Here is a 15,346-nt window from a genome sequence, read left to right on the forward strand (position 1 = left end):
GGTTTTTCTGTCGGGGTTTTCCTTCCCTTAGCTGGATTGCTCTCGTTTTTAGGCGCCAGAGTTCCGCCTTTCGCTCATCTCTATTTGCTATGACTAAAGTCACATTGCCCGGGATGCGCGACTAGGACGCTAGAGGATTGGACTTGTTGGTTGATTGAGCTGCTGTTCGTATGCAGCTCGGCTCTTCACAGTTTTTTATAGATGCACGTCCTTCAGCAGGACGTGCCTCACTGTGGCCACACCAACCATTCGCACCCCTAATGTAAAACTATATAAAACGATATATATATAAATATATAAAAATAAATATAAAAAAAAAGTCGGAGGCGAGAGAGGTACGGCGGCTCGGGATTCAACGGTGCGGATAGAGAGCCGGCGAGAGAGAGCCAGCGGGCCGTATCCATGCGGCGACTGCGAGAGAGGGGGTCGCGTTAACCATCGCTGTCAGACTGTGCCTCGGCACCTGCACATAGAAATATAATAAATTATTGTACTATTTTTATATTTTGACATATGTATATATACTCACAGCCTTGACATATTGGGCACAAGTTGGCCAGGAAAAGTGTGAATACTCTTTCCTGGCAATCAATGCAGTGAAGATGCGGTACATCTCTGTACCGCATCGTCACGTGCCTCTGGATGAGTGTGATTGTCGCGAATCTTTCCCTGTTTCTCATAAAACAGGGAATGCAGATTCTTACTGACCCCCATGGCGAGACATATGCCATTATAATGTATACCCACGTGTCTACGTCGAGGGTTGCGATGGCCCGTACGTCTAACGTACGTGAGTGGTATACCTCGCGAACACCATTTCCACTGTCGTACCCATCGTCGTGCAGTGGTTGGAAATCTTCTAATTCATCGCCACCATTGTCTTCTTCAACGATGGGTACATCAATATCCATCTCTTCAATATCATTGAAGATGATATTGACCTCCCTGTCATATTCGGGGTCGTACATCTCGTCGTCGCTGTCGCTGTCGCTGTCGTCGGACATCGTGACGACCTCCATCTCGTCATCAGAGATTGTGATGATCTCCATCTTGTTATCAGAGATCGTGATGACCTTCATCTCGTCATCAGAGATCGTGATGACCTCCATCTCGTCATCAGAGATCACCACCAAGTCTCGCTCGCCATTCTCCATTTTGTACAATTCATTCACTATGCTCACTAATATGCTCGCGAATGTCACCGTACTATGACCCGGCAGCGGCATCGGTCCTCATTATATATCCCGATTATCCCTTTGTTCTTCAACGCGCAATTGCAATTATCTCCGAAAGATGATCTTCGCCGAAACAAAAAATAGCGGCTGCTCAGTAGTTGACTATCGTCATGTTTACACCTTCCGCGAAGACATGTCTCTTACATCTTCCGCGAAGACATATACATATCTACTTTTTGCATATGTTGTACACCTATTTAATCAAGCAAATAAATAGGTTGCGACAAGTAATCTGACGATGATGACAATGACAATGACGGTGATGGTCTCGGTTTCCTCTCATATCTGACTTCTCTATTTCTTGATCCGAATCTGTATCATATTCAGATAATTGCGATTTACATGACGTCGATGGTGAAAGCATATCCATGCTACCAAAATAAAGGTTTTCTACAGTAAAATAATTGGCACAATTTTTGTAGCGACACTGAAAACATGCGACTCGCTTGTGTCGTTTAGACGATTTGGTGCATTTAGATAAATTACCAGTCACTCTTAAAATGTCTTTGTAAATTTCCAGAAAATCGGCAACATCTCTTGTATGCGGTTTTTGCACACCAAGTTCGCGATTTCTTAACAATTGTACAACCGAAGTCACCGGAATGTTCTTCTTTTCACGTTTAAAACAAAACGGGTTATCTTTTTTTTCACCATGATCACATTCCTGGAGATGATTATACTATATCTCGATATTCTCATAATACCTGAATGATTTTACTGCATTCTCCATTTTTATTGTCTGTCACTTTTCACACTTATTACACTTGTAACCTCAGCCTATTTTCGCTGACATTCGCTGCAATCCCTGATCATCGACGCTGGACTGTCAATATGCGTTCGCATCCACGGTCGATTGTAATGTTCGAGGCAGCGACGATATGTCTGAACCTTCTTTTATTATATATCTTGATCAACTCTCAACGATTGTTAATTTGCAAGAAATATTTGCGATATCTACCCGCTGATAGAAATACATAGATTCCCCGTCCGTCACAACCTGCGAAGACATGTCGCAACGCGTTCGCCCCCACTGATATTTTTTAGAAATATACGTATAGATTACGTATCAACCCGCTTGATTGTCAGCGCTCAGATTCAAGCATGGATTTAGTGGCAGTCCTTTTGTTCTTAATAATTCGCAGAATTTTTACCTTATCTTATCTTGGAATTTCAGAGAAAATTTAGATATCGCTGTAATAGATATCTTATCTTGTAATAGATATCTGAATGTCGGCGCTCACCAAGCAGCAGCCATTAATAATTCGTAGAATTTGATTAACCAGAATTTTTTACCTTATCTTATCTTGGATTTTCAGAGAAAATTTAAATATCTTACAAGCTTATCTTGTAATAAATAAACTTATCTTGGATTTTCTACGAAAATTTAGATATCGCACAAAGATGCCGTTTATCTTGTAATAAATAAACTTATCTTGTAATAGATATCGTACAAGCTTATCTTATCTTGCATTTTCAGAGAAAATTTAGATATCGCACAAAGACGCCGCTTATCTTATCTTGTAATAGATATTGCACAAACTTATCTTATCTTGTAATAGATATCGCTGGAATGTTTATCTTTTGTTTATAAACATATCAGGTAACCTGAGCCCCTTATCAGGTAACTTGAGCTGATAAGATAAGCTTATCTGCTGATAAGACTCCCTCCCCCGCGTGACGTCACTCCCCTTACCCCCGATTCCCCCCCCCCCCCTCATTGCCCCTGGGTTAGAACCCGTGTTGTATACCTACTAAGAACTAATTGAAAACAGAAAAGAAAAAATTAATTTACAATCAAAAACGAAAAAAATAAACTATAATAATAATTTAATAGAAAAACAGTGTAAATTAATCCGAACGTGTGAAAGATTGACAGTAAGTAACGGAAAACCAGTAAAAATCAATTACGAGTCAGGGGAAATCACCAAACTAGCAGACAACAAAAAATCACCAGAGTTGTCAAATCACGCGAAGAGTGCACATAGAAGGCGCGCGACGCGGGGATTCCCACTGTTCGGCAATCTTAAAGATGACGTAACCACGGCAGGAACTGACACGTCATACTGTCAGTACACCTGGGCCAAGCAACACGTGTTACGCGACAACGTAAAAATGGATAAACGATTAAAAGAAGTGAACGATCGCAAACAGCAATTAGTCGCGAGAGTGAAACGTCTTTTCGAAGAGAGGCAAAATACATTTGAAAAGATTTCGAGAAAAGAAAAACGGATCCAAAAACTCGGAGAGATGTGATCTCGAAAACACGCCCATTATAAACAGCGAAAGTGACGGTGAGGAACAGTTTATCAAGCTGCAGCAACAAGCCACAAAAATTACAACGGCAATTAAACCTTATGTCGACAAACTTCCCTTATTCGACTATAAGGATGGCACGGAAATAACAGTGACATCATCCGTGACAGTGGTTAGCAACAAGCCAAAGAGATAACAAAACAAAAACCCATGTTTATAACACAGAGTTTCGTCGGCAAAGAGACGTTAAAACAGATCACCGCCGATTGGGCCAACAAGCTTGTTACATATGCAATGGAAGGACCAGATGCGGGAAAACAATTCATCGTCTTCGACAGTGCGGAAATTGTTAGACAAAGAGCGGCAGCAGCGACGCAACAGAAACAACAAGCGTCATCCACTCCGAACGAAGATCATCAAACACCATCCACATCGAACAGGAATAAAACCCCGTTCACACAAGATCCGTCCACATCGATCGAACAGCATTAAGCAGCATTCACAACGAATGAACATAAAGCTCAATACACACCAATAGACCAAAATGCAGTGCCATCAACATTGTATGCAAGCCCAAGAAACCGGTCGACAAGAATTAAACAACGCTACAAGGTCATCTCAGAAGATAGTGAGAGAGATGAGAATATAGCACCAAACCACCAAAAAACACCTAAGGTGCAAAAATCCTCTAAGAAACAACCAAAATTGAGCGGTATCAAATTGAAAAACGTCTCAAAGGTTTCAAAGGAGCTGAAAGAACTCTTACAAGATTCTGGATCGATTAAGATGATGCCAAAACAAGATCAACGTAAGAAACGTAAAGTTTCATATATTGAGAAATCGTCGTCGAATTCTTCGGACGACGAGACATTATGTTTTAAAAGTCTGAGTCGGCGCAAACACAAAAGCCGAACAAAAGTCATCAAAAATCAAGAAGAACAAGAAATACAGCAACAAACAACAAAGGACACTGAACTGGACTTAAGGAGGTTAATATCTTCGAACGCTAAACCCTCCGAAAATACTAAAGGGGCTATGCGACCGACTGCAGGTCGCAGTCCAGCCCAGCTCACCTCGTTAGCAGAACCAACAGCCATCAGAAGGATGTTCAGCGAAACAGCAACTTCCAGGGAAATTCCGGAGATGATTGCAGCAGAGCAGCAGCAGCCATAAGGGAATCCTGAAACACAATGTAAATATTTGTAAATAGATGTAAATACTTATCCTAGGTTAGTTTTTCAGCCGCGAAATATTAAGTTGCGACATGCAAATTACGCGAGTCAAGGTTTTAATAATGCGCAACCGATTGATCTCAATTTGCATGTATCTTGATCAGTTACATGCAAATTGAGAAAGAGATACCGTCGAAGTAATGTTTTAATAAAGTCGAGACTACTTAGCGCGACGCGCGACAAGTAAATTCGTAACTTCGATTATTGAACAACAATAACGTTCAAGTTACAAATATCTTAACACACCAACTGTAAATTGGGTGAAAAATTTCAGATTTTATTTATTTTGATAAATTATAATTCTTTAGTTAGCGCGAAATCGCGAAGTACGCGATAGAGACACGCGAGCCAACATATGTATTAAGTAGTATTCTAATCAAAATTTAGATATTAAAAACAAAACAGCATGTATTTATGCATGAAAATTAATTTTATTCAGTTATCGGATAAAGTTTGACCGTGTGACGAAAGCTTAAGTTTAGTTACCAATATCTAGTAACTTTTAGTAATTTATTTTAGTTCCGTTTTTGTAAATAGCATTTTATATATTAAGCTAAATCCACAGTACCTATTACGATTATTTAAGATAATTTGATAAATTATATTACATAATTATATTTTTGTTTAGTTTAACGGCTCAAGCAATTCTTTTTAACTTTGCGAACGAATCATAAAGAATTTAGGTTTGTATTAATTTTCTAGTGAAACCTTAGTAAAACTTAATTTATTTTTATTTTTAATTTTATTTTATGTTATCTTGAGCCGGAATATGGTGCGAGACAATGCGCATACCGAAAATATTAGTTTCAACTAATTTTTATATATTAGGAACTTTTTATAAACGGACTTTATATTCGTAAAATAAAAATCGGAACTCGTGCGGAGTACGTGCTACAGCGCTGCGCGTTGATAGGTCCAAGTCCCCGTAGAAGGGCAGCGAGCGCCCATTGGTCGGCGGACCAATGGTGAGGCGACGCCTGGATAGCGGTATAAAAGACGCGACAACGGACGACTCGGGGCTTAGTGAGTCAGACTCGGTAAGTCAGACAGTCGGGTATCGCTCACATAGTCGAGCGTAGGAAAAGTCAGTCACAGAACTGAACTCGATTTGTCAGTACAAAGTGACGAGAACAATTTTGCGACAGCACGCGTTAGCAGTCGGAAAACGTGCGGCAAGTGTGCGACGTTAATCTAAAATCCGATAAGCGCGGAAACCGTAATTACGCGACGGGAAGCAAAAACTGTTAGCGGAATATTTGTGCGGTTCCTAGAAAAATGTACGAAAGCACTACGTCCTCCAAAAACGGGAAATAAACATTCCTCTGGACTAAATCAAAGTATCAAGTACTTACCCACAAAACCATCTCCCACGACAATCCTCCGGGTGACAAACTGCTCAGCGGTTCTCCATCGGCGAAGTCCTGGAATCCCACGGCGACCTGGAAATAAAAAGATAGAATTAGTCGGAATCCAAAAACACGACGCAAGCATTGCGTTATTCAACAGGTTTGATCCTGCAAGCGGCGGCCTAACAAAGACGACGACGGGACAAAGGACCCTGACGAGCGTGCGAGGCATCAAAGGATTTATCCGACGGCATACTACCTTGTTGTTTATACAGGTAAAAACAACTGGCGACCATTCAAAGGGCGAAAGTCGTGCGTTCTGTGTCGGTAAGTCGAGATCCATGTATCCGTTCGGTTACACCGGCACCGGGATATGTGCTTGGCGCAGTAGGGTACGCTCCCGCGTCAGATTATGTGCCCGGTGCTGCAGGATACGTACCTGCACCGGGATATACACCTTCTGCGGGATACATATATGCGGGGCACTATATATGTACTATAAGTAGAGTAGAGGTACCGATTCATCTCATAATCGGTACCTTTACCCTATATGTAATGCTTTTCTCTCAGAATGAATCTCACAAATAAACATACTCTTCAAATATCTAAAAGGGTATATGTTTATTTGTAAGAATCATTCTCCAAGAGCTACTCTCGAGAGTAATTTGCAGGAGGATATGCACCTTATAACATATATTATTCCCTAAAAGCATGTTAATTGAATCTCGTCCCTTTCTAAAAAAGGCATATTAGTCGAATCTCGATAATATATGCCTTTTTTAGAAAGGGACAAGATTCAACTAACATGCTTTTAGAGAATAATATATATTATAAGGTGCGTATCCTCCTGCAAATTACTTTCGAGAGTAACTCTTGGAGAGTGATTCTTGCAAATAGACATACCCTTATCAATATTTGAAGAGTACATTTATTTACGAGAATTCAATCTTTTTTTCCTACGTTTTAAATGTGTGGCACTTTGTAAAAGTGCTATTCCAAATCCCTTAAATTTTTATTTCTTAAGATTTAAATTTCTACAAATTTACCTTCCACATATTAATAAAACATTCTGCGAGATAAATATATATTTCACCTACAAATTAATATTACACAACAAGCTTGAACAGAAGATATATATTACTTATTAAAAAAATAATTTATTTGATCATATATAATATATATATATATATATATATATATATATATATACACAGTATGTTCAATAAATAAGGGGACTTTTAAGATATAGAATAAAACACGTATCGTACTATGTTTGAAAGTTATTTTTTATTCGAAATAGTCTCCATTTAACTCAATACAACGTTTAGAACGATCAACCAATTTATGCATAGACTCTTTCATGTCATCTAAAGGAATGTTCTTTAACACCTGTGTCACGGCTGCTTGAATGGCTGGAATATCATCGTAAAACGCTCCTTTCATGGCAGTTTTCAGTTTAGGGAACAGAAAATAGTCGCATGGTGATAGATTAGGAGAATACGGAGGGTGGTCGATGACACAAATCTGTTTTTTCATCAAAAATTCACGAACTTTTTTGGTTTTGTGAGGTAGTGCATTATCATGCAATAAAAACAGCTGTTTCCCCTCTGGATTCAGGTCTAACACGAACAATTCTTGACCACAAACGATGTAAAACTTGTAAATAGTATTCTCTATTAACAGTTTGACAACAACAGCAATGATTTCGCGGACTTTTTCCACCAATTCAGCACGATTATTTTCTTCTAGACGACCAGGTCTTTCATCATCATTCAAATCTTCACGACCATTTTTAAATCGTTTAAACCACTTATGAACTTTTGAACGAGCTAAACAATCATCACCATACACTTTTTGCATCAATTCGTACGTCTCACTAAATGTTTTTCCAAGTTTAAAACAAAATTTAATATTTCCATTGTATTTTTACGACACAAGCACAAAACATACTGTCATTAAAAAGCGCGTAACTTTTTAACCTGTCAACCGATTTACATGAAGTTGGCTGCGTTTGAAAGGTGAGACCTGTACCTTTCTAATGTTATCAACGTTCAATAGATGGCGTTACGTGTTCCATGATTTAAATAAAAAGTCCCCTTATTTATTGAACATACTGTGTATATATATATATATAATAATGATCAAAAATATTGTATAAATTCTATTTTATATAAAATATATGATTATATTAAATATTTATAGTTATTATTTTTGTTCAAAACGCATAATAGAATATTATACGCATAATAAAATATATTCAAATAGAATATTTTAGAATATTCTAGACCGATCGATATTCACAACAAATAGCTATACCGTTTTTATATGTTTTTCAAAGAAAAAAACCACCGCGACATAAATCAATCTGTCATCAAAAAACCTATCAAAAATATAAACAATTAACGGTATCGCAACCGTTCCGCCGAATAATTAGATTACAACGAGCATGCGCGGCTTCTCACGGGTGCCTCGATACACCAATAATTATTGCAATCGCCCGCTCGCGCATGCTTTCTTCCAGACTTCGTTTTGTCAATTTTGAAAGCGGCCAATGATGAGTAATGCGCTTAGGTCACCTCGCGCAATATTCGAAATACTCGAAATTATTGGCGCTTCACGTGAAGGTGGGCTCCGTCCTGAAAACTATAAAGGAGGAGCTCACACCCGGCTTGTCAGCCTTATCGCTTTCCGCCGTGAACCGCATAACGCAAAACCGCATACTAGTTAAACCGCAAAAATTCGTTGACGACCGCCGCTTATTCCGTACTTTGATTTCGATTACGTTTTTTTCCTGTAAAATAATTAACGTTTGTAAGAAGTTTTGTTAAAGTGTACTTGTCATTAAGTGTGTTTGAGAATTAAATTCTTTTGATACAAAAGTGACTTATCCTGTTGTGACGCGCGATCCTTTCTCACGCAGCGCGTTCGTGAACAATTTTATTTCCTCTATTCCTTTCCAATTTGTACTGTCGACCGCTTCTATATTTTTTTAGACGTACCATCTATCACGATATCACGCAACTAATCTACTGCTCTGTTTTATTCCACAGCCTCGATTTGCACACACACATATGCGTGAAATGTTTTTAATATATAACTTTTTTATTAGACTTGCAATCTCACTTTTAATTGTTTACTAATATTTCTTCATATAATCCTCTCCGCGTATACTATATTTCATGCACAGACAAACTGCAGAACTTTTTTTATTAAATAAGTATTATTACGAACTGACACAAAGCAGCCGATAACAAAACTGTAATTTTTGATTTTTATATGATTTATATATGCAAACGTAGCTAGCGCGGTCCGTTTTTAAGTACTTTAATCGTGGAAAAGGATTTATTGATCAGTATAGTCAATAAAAAGTTATATAAAAAAAACTAAATATTCTCGCATTCGGTCGGTAAAAACATCATCCGGCAACCCCTCCCTTAAATCTAAACCTATTTGTTAGTCGTCATGCAACTGGGTACTAAATTTCTGCTTGCGATAATATTGTAATCTTTTCAGCTTATTTGCCAATAATTTATTTCGCTTCTTTACACTGTAGTAACTTTTAAAAATCAAATTTGTTTTTTTCTGTAAAGTATTATATTTCAACTGGAGTGAGGCTAATTCTTTATTTTTCAAAAGTAATTGTCGTTTCAAAGCATTAATGGATTCATTTTCCATACTATCTACAATTTGTATATCTGACAACTGTATTTTTGTATTTGTTTTCAGTCTTTTTATCGCTTTCGATATTTCCACTGTTTCTACTGCTTTTGTTGTTTCTGATGTTTCCCTTATTTCCATTGTTTCTTTTATTTCCGATATTTCCATTGTTTCTGGTATTTCCATTGTTTCTGGTGTTTCCATTGTTTTTGCTGTTTTTGTTGTTTTTGATGTTTCTGTTGTTTTTATACTTTTGATGTCGATATATTTACTGTTAGAGGATGATATGGACGGCAATAATTATGTTTATTATGCCAATAAATGTAAGGTGTCGTTGAAAAATTTTCTGTGCAACATTGTAGTGATGGAATAGCTGAGCATTTTAATTTTCTTGAACCATCAACTCTTTGCCGTTCCCATTGATCCTTGTCAAAGTGAAGCTACGCATTAAAAAATGGATATTAGTTAAAAATTTATTAATATAAAATTAGTATAATATTTTTAATTATTTATCAGTAAAATTATTGATATCACAAAGTATACATATTTCGCATAATGTGCTAATTGTAGAAAGTTGCTAATTTAATCGATTTACAAATGAAATCCATTTTGCACACCTATCTGGTTCTTTTTGAAATTGAAACAACATAAGATTCTGCTTTAGCCTTACATTACAGCCACTGGCAACACAGTGCTTTACCATCTAAAATAAGAAAAGAAATAAATTATGATGAAGATTTAATACATTAATAAATAGATTAGAATGCACATATGTTGCTACATAAATAAGAAATTCGCAATGTCAATAAAGCATTTATAATTATTGTAGGATATATTTATTTTCTCGATTATATTTTACATTATATTATTCAAATTTTCGTTATATTGTACATATTATATTTAACTCCTCGTTTTGACGACTTTATTATTCTAAACAAGGTGTTGCGTAATGATTACGCTGAGGGCATGTGCCCGCCACACGTGTCTCTGGAAGGAGTGCGTCAGCGACGATGTGGTCGAAAAGATTTTTGACTCTTCTTTTTTCACAATATTTATTTGCTTCGGTCAAAATACAAGCTAGTTTCGTTGCACTTAAGAGTATAACTAAAAGCGTGATCGCGGGTAAAAATATACTGGACGCCTTTGTTCTTGCGAAAACGTGTCGCCTCACGCGTGCGTCCGCTTCTCTCCGCGATCGAGTTAGCTCTCGCCCGCTTGCTCGAGTGGGGGGTCCTAGGCACGCTCTCTGCCGAATATTACTACGCGCGATAAGATGCGGTCCCTTTGCGCGCGAAAAACAAATTGAAATAAATGGTTTTTTACAATATACAAGGTTAATCGCACGCACTGTTTTTATGTATATATTTTTTTGTCCAGCAATGCTCGTTGTCTTTACCCGTGTATGTTTGTTGTTTTCCGTTTTCGCGAGGCCGGTAAATAGTGTTATACTATTAAGTTCCTAAAATTATAAATTATTAGATGTAATATATACGAGGGTCACTATTTATATTTCGGGAATAGGAACAAAAACAAATAGTTAAGCTGCGAATATATTTTTATTGTTTTTCAAAGTACTCGCCACGATGATCGATACACTTTTGCATGCGCTTAAACCAATTTTCAAAGCATTTATTCCATTCCGAATGAGGTGTCTCCAAAACATGATTTTTGAACGCTTCAATAGCTTCTTCGGGCAATGAAAATCGTTGACCACGCAGTTTATTCTTCACGGATGGGAACAAAAAGAAATCATTGGGTGCCAAATCAGGGCTGTACGGCGGATGACCCATCAATTCGATGTTTTGAGTGCTCAAATAGTCTCTTATTTGAGCCGATGTGTGAGAGCTCGCATTGTCATGATGAAGAACAATCCGACGTCTCTTGTTTGTTTTCCTTATTTTACCGAAGATTTCTAGCAAACAGATGGTTATGTACCACTCAGAATTTACTGTTCTACGATCCTCTAGAGGCACTGTTGCAATATGACCAGTTTTTCCGAAGAAACAGGCCACCATTTTCTTTGAAGTGCTTCGTGCGCGAACAACTTTTGTTGGATTTGGTTCATCTTGGAACATCCACACAGTCAACTGCTGCTTACTTTCGGGCTCATACGAATATATCCATGATTCGTCACCTGTCACGATTTTATAAACGTCTTTTGAAGCACCGCGATTGTATTTCTTAAGCATTTCTTTGCACCAATCGACACGAGCCTTTTTTTGAGCGATTGTCAAATTATGTGGGATCCAACGCAAACATAACTTTCGCACAGCTAAGTGTTCATGTAAAATCGCATATATGCTGGTGGAACTAATGCTTAGGGATGCCTCAATCTCACAATAGGTTACATGACGATCTTGCTTAATCATTTCGTGCACAGCATCGATGTTTTCTGGCACTACAGTCGATTTTGGACGACCTTCACGAAACTCGTCGGACAGCGAACTACGACCACGATTGAATTCACTATACCAGCGATACACAGTGGTTTTTGATGGAGCTTCATCGCCAAAAGTCAAATTAAGTTGATTGACGCACTCTTGTTGTGATAATCCACGTCAAAAGTCGTAAAAAATCATCGCACGAAAATGTTCACGATTCAGTTCCATTTTTTGCCAAGACGAAACTTTCAACTAAATATAAAATAAACAAATAACGTCCGTATGACAAAATGTTCTGAGTACGTATATCGTCAAAAATGTCAAACTTTATGATGGAACCGTCAGATGGACTCACATGACATCAGTGTTGCCAATTCCCGAAATATAAATAGTGACCCTCGTACTGTCAGATTTTTATATTTTTGCATTTATAAAACAAATTCAAGAGAATAGAATAAGAAAATAGAATAAGAAAATTTTACATAAACGTTTTAGTGAAAAATGGAGTGAAGAATGGAATAAAGGATATAGCTTTATGCCTATAATATTCCTCTATAAATTTAGGTTTATTCCTAAAATTAAAAAATTATATAAGTTGTATAATTTCATAATTTCCTAGACAATTTTTGCTTTTATGAGAAGTAATTTATAAACAATATTATGACAATAATTAATCTAATAATTATGACGAGACAAAAGAAAAGGAAAGGAGTAGGAGAAGGCATGAAAACATTGAAAAACATTTGTTTGACAGGGGTCTTGCGATACGCATGACTCCCCACAGCGTTTATATATTTTTAAGTTGATCATCTTATAACGTATCTTTATATTATATTTGAGTACACTTGAAAATAACCCAGAACAAGGGTCGAAACGTCGTGTTAAACAAATAAAACTTTTGCCTGTTAGAGGTCAATGCTTAAATTATTTATTTGTTTTAAATATTATTTATTTTATCTTTTATCACTTTATTTGGTAAGTTGATTTCATATTTTACTTTCTTTTTTCCCAATTACTTTATAACTATATTTAATAATTATTATTTTATAATAATTTAAGGCAACGGTGCTAAAAATGTCGCAACACAAACGCAAATATCTGAGCACAAGTCAGAAGAGAAAATTGAAGGAACAAAAAGAAATAGAAATAGCAAAATGTCAAAAACTTTCAAATTATTTTTCATGCATACCTTTGGCTTCTCAGAATAAAGCAGAAAAAGAAGAATGTAAAAATAAAAAAGAAATTACGATCAATTAAAATTAATATCAATCAAAATTAATATTTGTCGCTAGTGGTGAAAATAAGCTTAAACGACTTGACTACGACGTAACTAGCAATTTTATTTGATTATTTCACGACGTTTCGACCATTTGGTTGTGGTCCTTTTCAAGTGAAATTTCTACAACATAATGTTACACAATATTTTTTAACATACGAAAACTCATTTAAGTGTTAAATTAATAAAATAAGTATAAATTTTATAAACATACCATCAATTAAACCGAGGTTAACATAACATCACACCGGTGTTATTTGAAATCGAAAGTTAAACGTTAAAAGAGGAACACGTCCCATCGTTATGATGTTAAAAGTTAAAAATTAAAAGAGGAACACGTCCCATCGTTATGATGTTTCGTCAACGACTAAACTTGAAACGCGCCACTAAACAATCTTTATTATTTTGTCGTAAATGTTTGTCAAATTCTCGGTGTCTTTCTGTAGGTTAACTGTATTGCCATGCTTCTTTATGAAGAACATTTCAGCAATCTCTCTCTTTCTTACATGTTTCTCGTTATGTAAAATTGTCGGTGATTTCCAATCAAAGTTATGCCCAAAATCACATCTGTGTTTGCTCAAAACCGAATGATTAGACTCATGTAATTTAATATTGCTGGCATGTTCCTTCACTCTAGTGCATAAATGTCTTTTTGTTTGTCCAATGTATGATGCATTACAATTTTCACAGTTAATCTTGTAAACTACATTCGTTTTAATATCATTAGTTATTAAATCTTTACCTCGTTTTATCAGCCTATTCAACTTTTTTGGCAAACTATAAACGACATTTATGTTAGCACTATTAAGTGACCTTTTAATACTGTCGCTAACGTCTTTAACGTATGGGAGTGGAATTACATAATTCTTATCTTGAGCCGAATTCACATTAACGTTATTATCTAAATCGTTACTCAAACTGTCGTTATTATCCGCATTGTGACCGTTACCATTCCTGTTGTTCTTCAGTACATTAATTCTTTTATTTACATACTTATTAATAATATGATCCGGAAAACAATTATTAATTAAAATGTTCTTTACAATCTCAATATTCGTATTATGAAATTGTTCGTTAGAAAGTAAAATTGCATGGTCTACTAAATTGTAAATCGTATTAATTTTGTACTTAATAGGATGACTCGAAAGAAAATTGATGTATCTGCCAGAACATGTAGGTTTCCTAAACCAATTAGTTGTCAATTTATTCCCATTGCGGATAACTGTAGAATTTAAAAAATTAATAGAAGAATTGGTCTCTATTTCATGTGTGAATTTTAAACGTTCATGATAATTATTAAATGTACTTAAAATTTACTGTAATTAAATGTACTTAAAAAAGAAATTAATAAGTATGCCAATCAAATTATTCAAAATAAGAGTATGGAAGACGAAATCCATAATATAATTGAAAAAGTAGAAAATTTTGATAAATATAAAAATTTAGCATTATGGCCTAATTCAATTAATAAGAAATTCATCAATAACTGTCTTTTAAAAGAAGCATCGTTTTTTCTCAAAATAGAAAGCAAGATAGCTTTTGTTTTAATTCAAATAAATTTTATAATGGTCAAAATAGAAAATTTAATAATAAGTATTTCGAGAACCGTTTAAGAAGTGGACAAAAACTAATTAGATCATGGTTATGTTATTCTAATAGTAAAGGATGCATTTACTGTTTAGTATGTAAAATATTCTCAGTGGCACATACATCTCTTGGAACAACCGGTTTTTCTGATTGGACTAATCTAATCCGAACTCTAGACAATCATGAAGAATCGATAGATCATAAAAATGCAATGCTAAAATGGTTAACACAAGAGGAAAATAAAACTATTATCGATAAACAATTTGAAAAACAGATTAGAAATAAAACTGAATATTATTACAATGCGTGTTGTTGCTATAATTAAATTTCTAAGTGAAAGAGAATTGCCATTGAGGGACCACAATGAAAAGTAGGGATC

The 15,346-nt window shown here is 35.9% G+C and overlaps 1 long non-coding RNA gene across 1 annotated transcript; it reads right to left on the minus strand.

Annotated features, from left to right (window-relative positions):
• Positions 1-13,441: 13,441 nt before the first annotated feature.
• LOC146724073 (uncharacterized) lies at positions 13,442-14,660 on the minus strand. The gene is made up of 2 exons (XR_014924230.1): positions 13,595-14,660; positions 13,442-13,503 (listed from the first exon to the last, which is right to left on the minus strand). It is a non-coding gene; the product is annotated as an uncharacterized LOC146724073 (long non-coding RNA).
• Between the last annotated feature and the right edge of the window lie 686 nt (positions 14,661-15,346).

The sequence above is a fragment of the Nylanderia fulva genome, unplaced genomic scaffold (genome assembly GCF_048542155.1).
Source record: "Nylanderia fulva isolate GAGA-0341 unplaced genomic scaffold, ASM4854215v1 Scaffold150, whole genome shotgun sequence".
NCBI classification, from domain to species: Eukaryota; Metazoa; Arthropoda; class Insecta; order Hymenoptera; family Formicidae; genus Nylanderia; species Nylanderia fulva.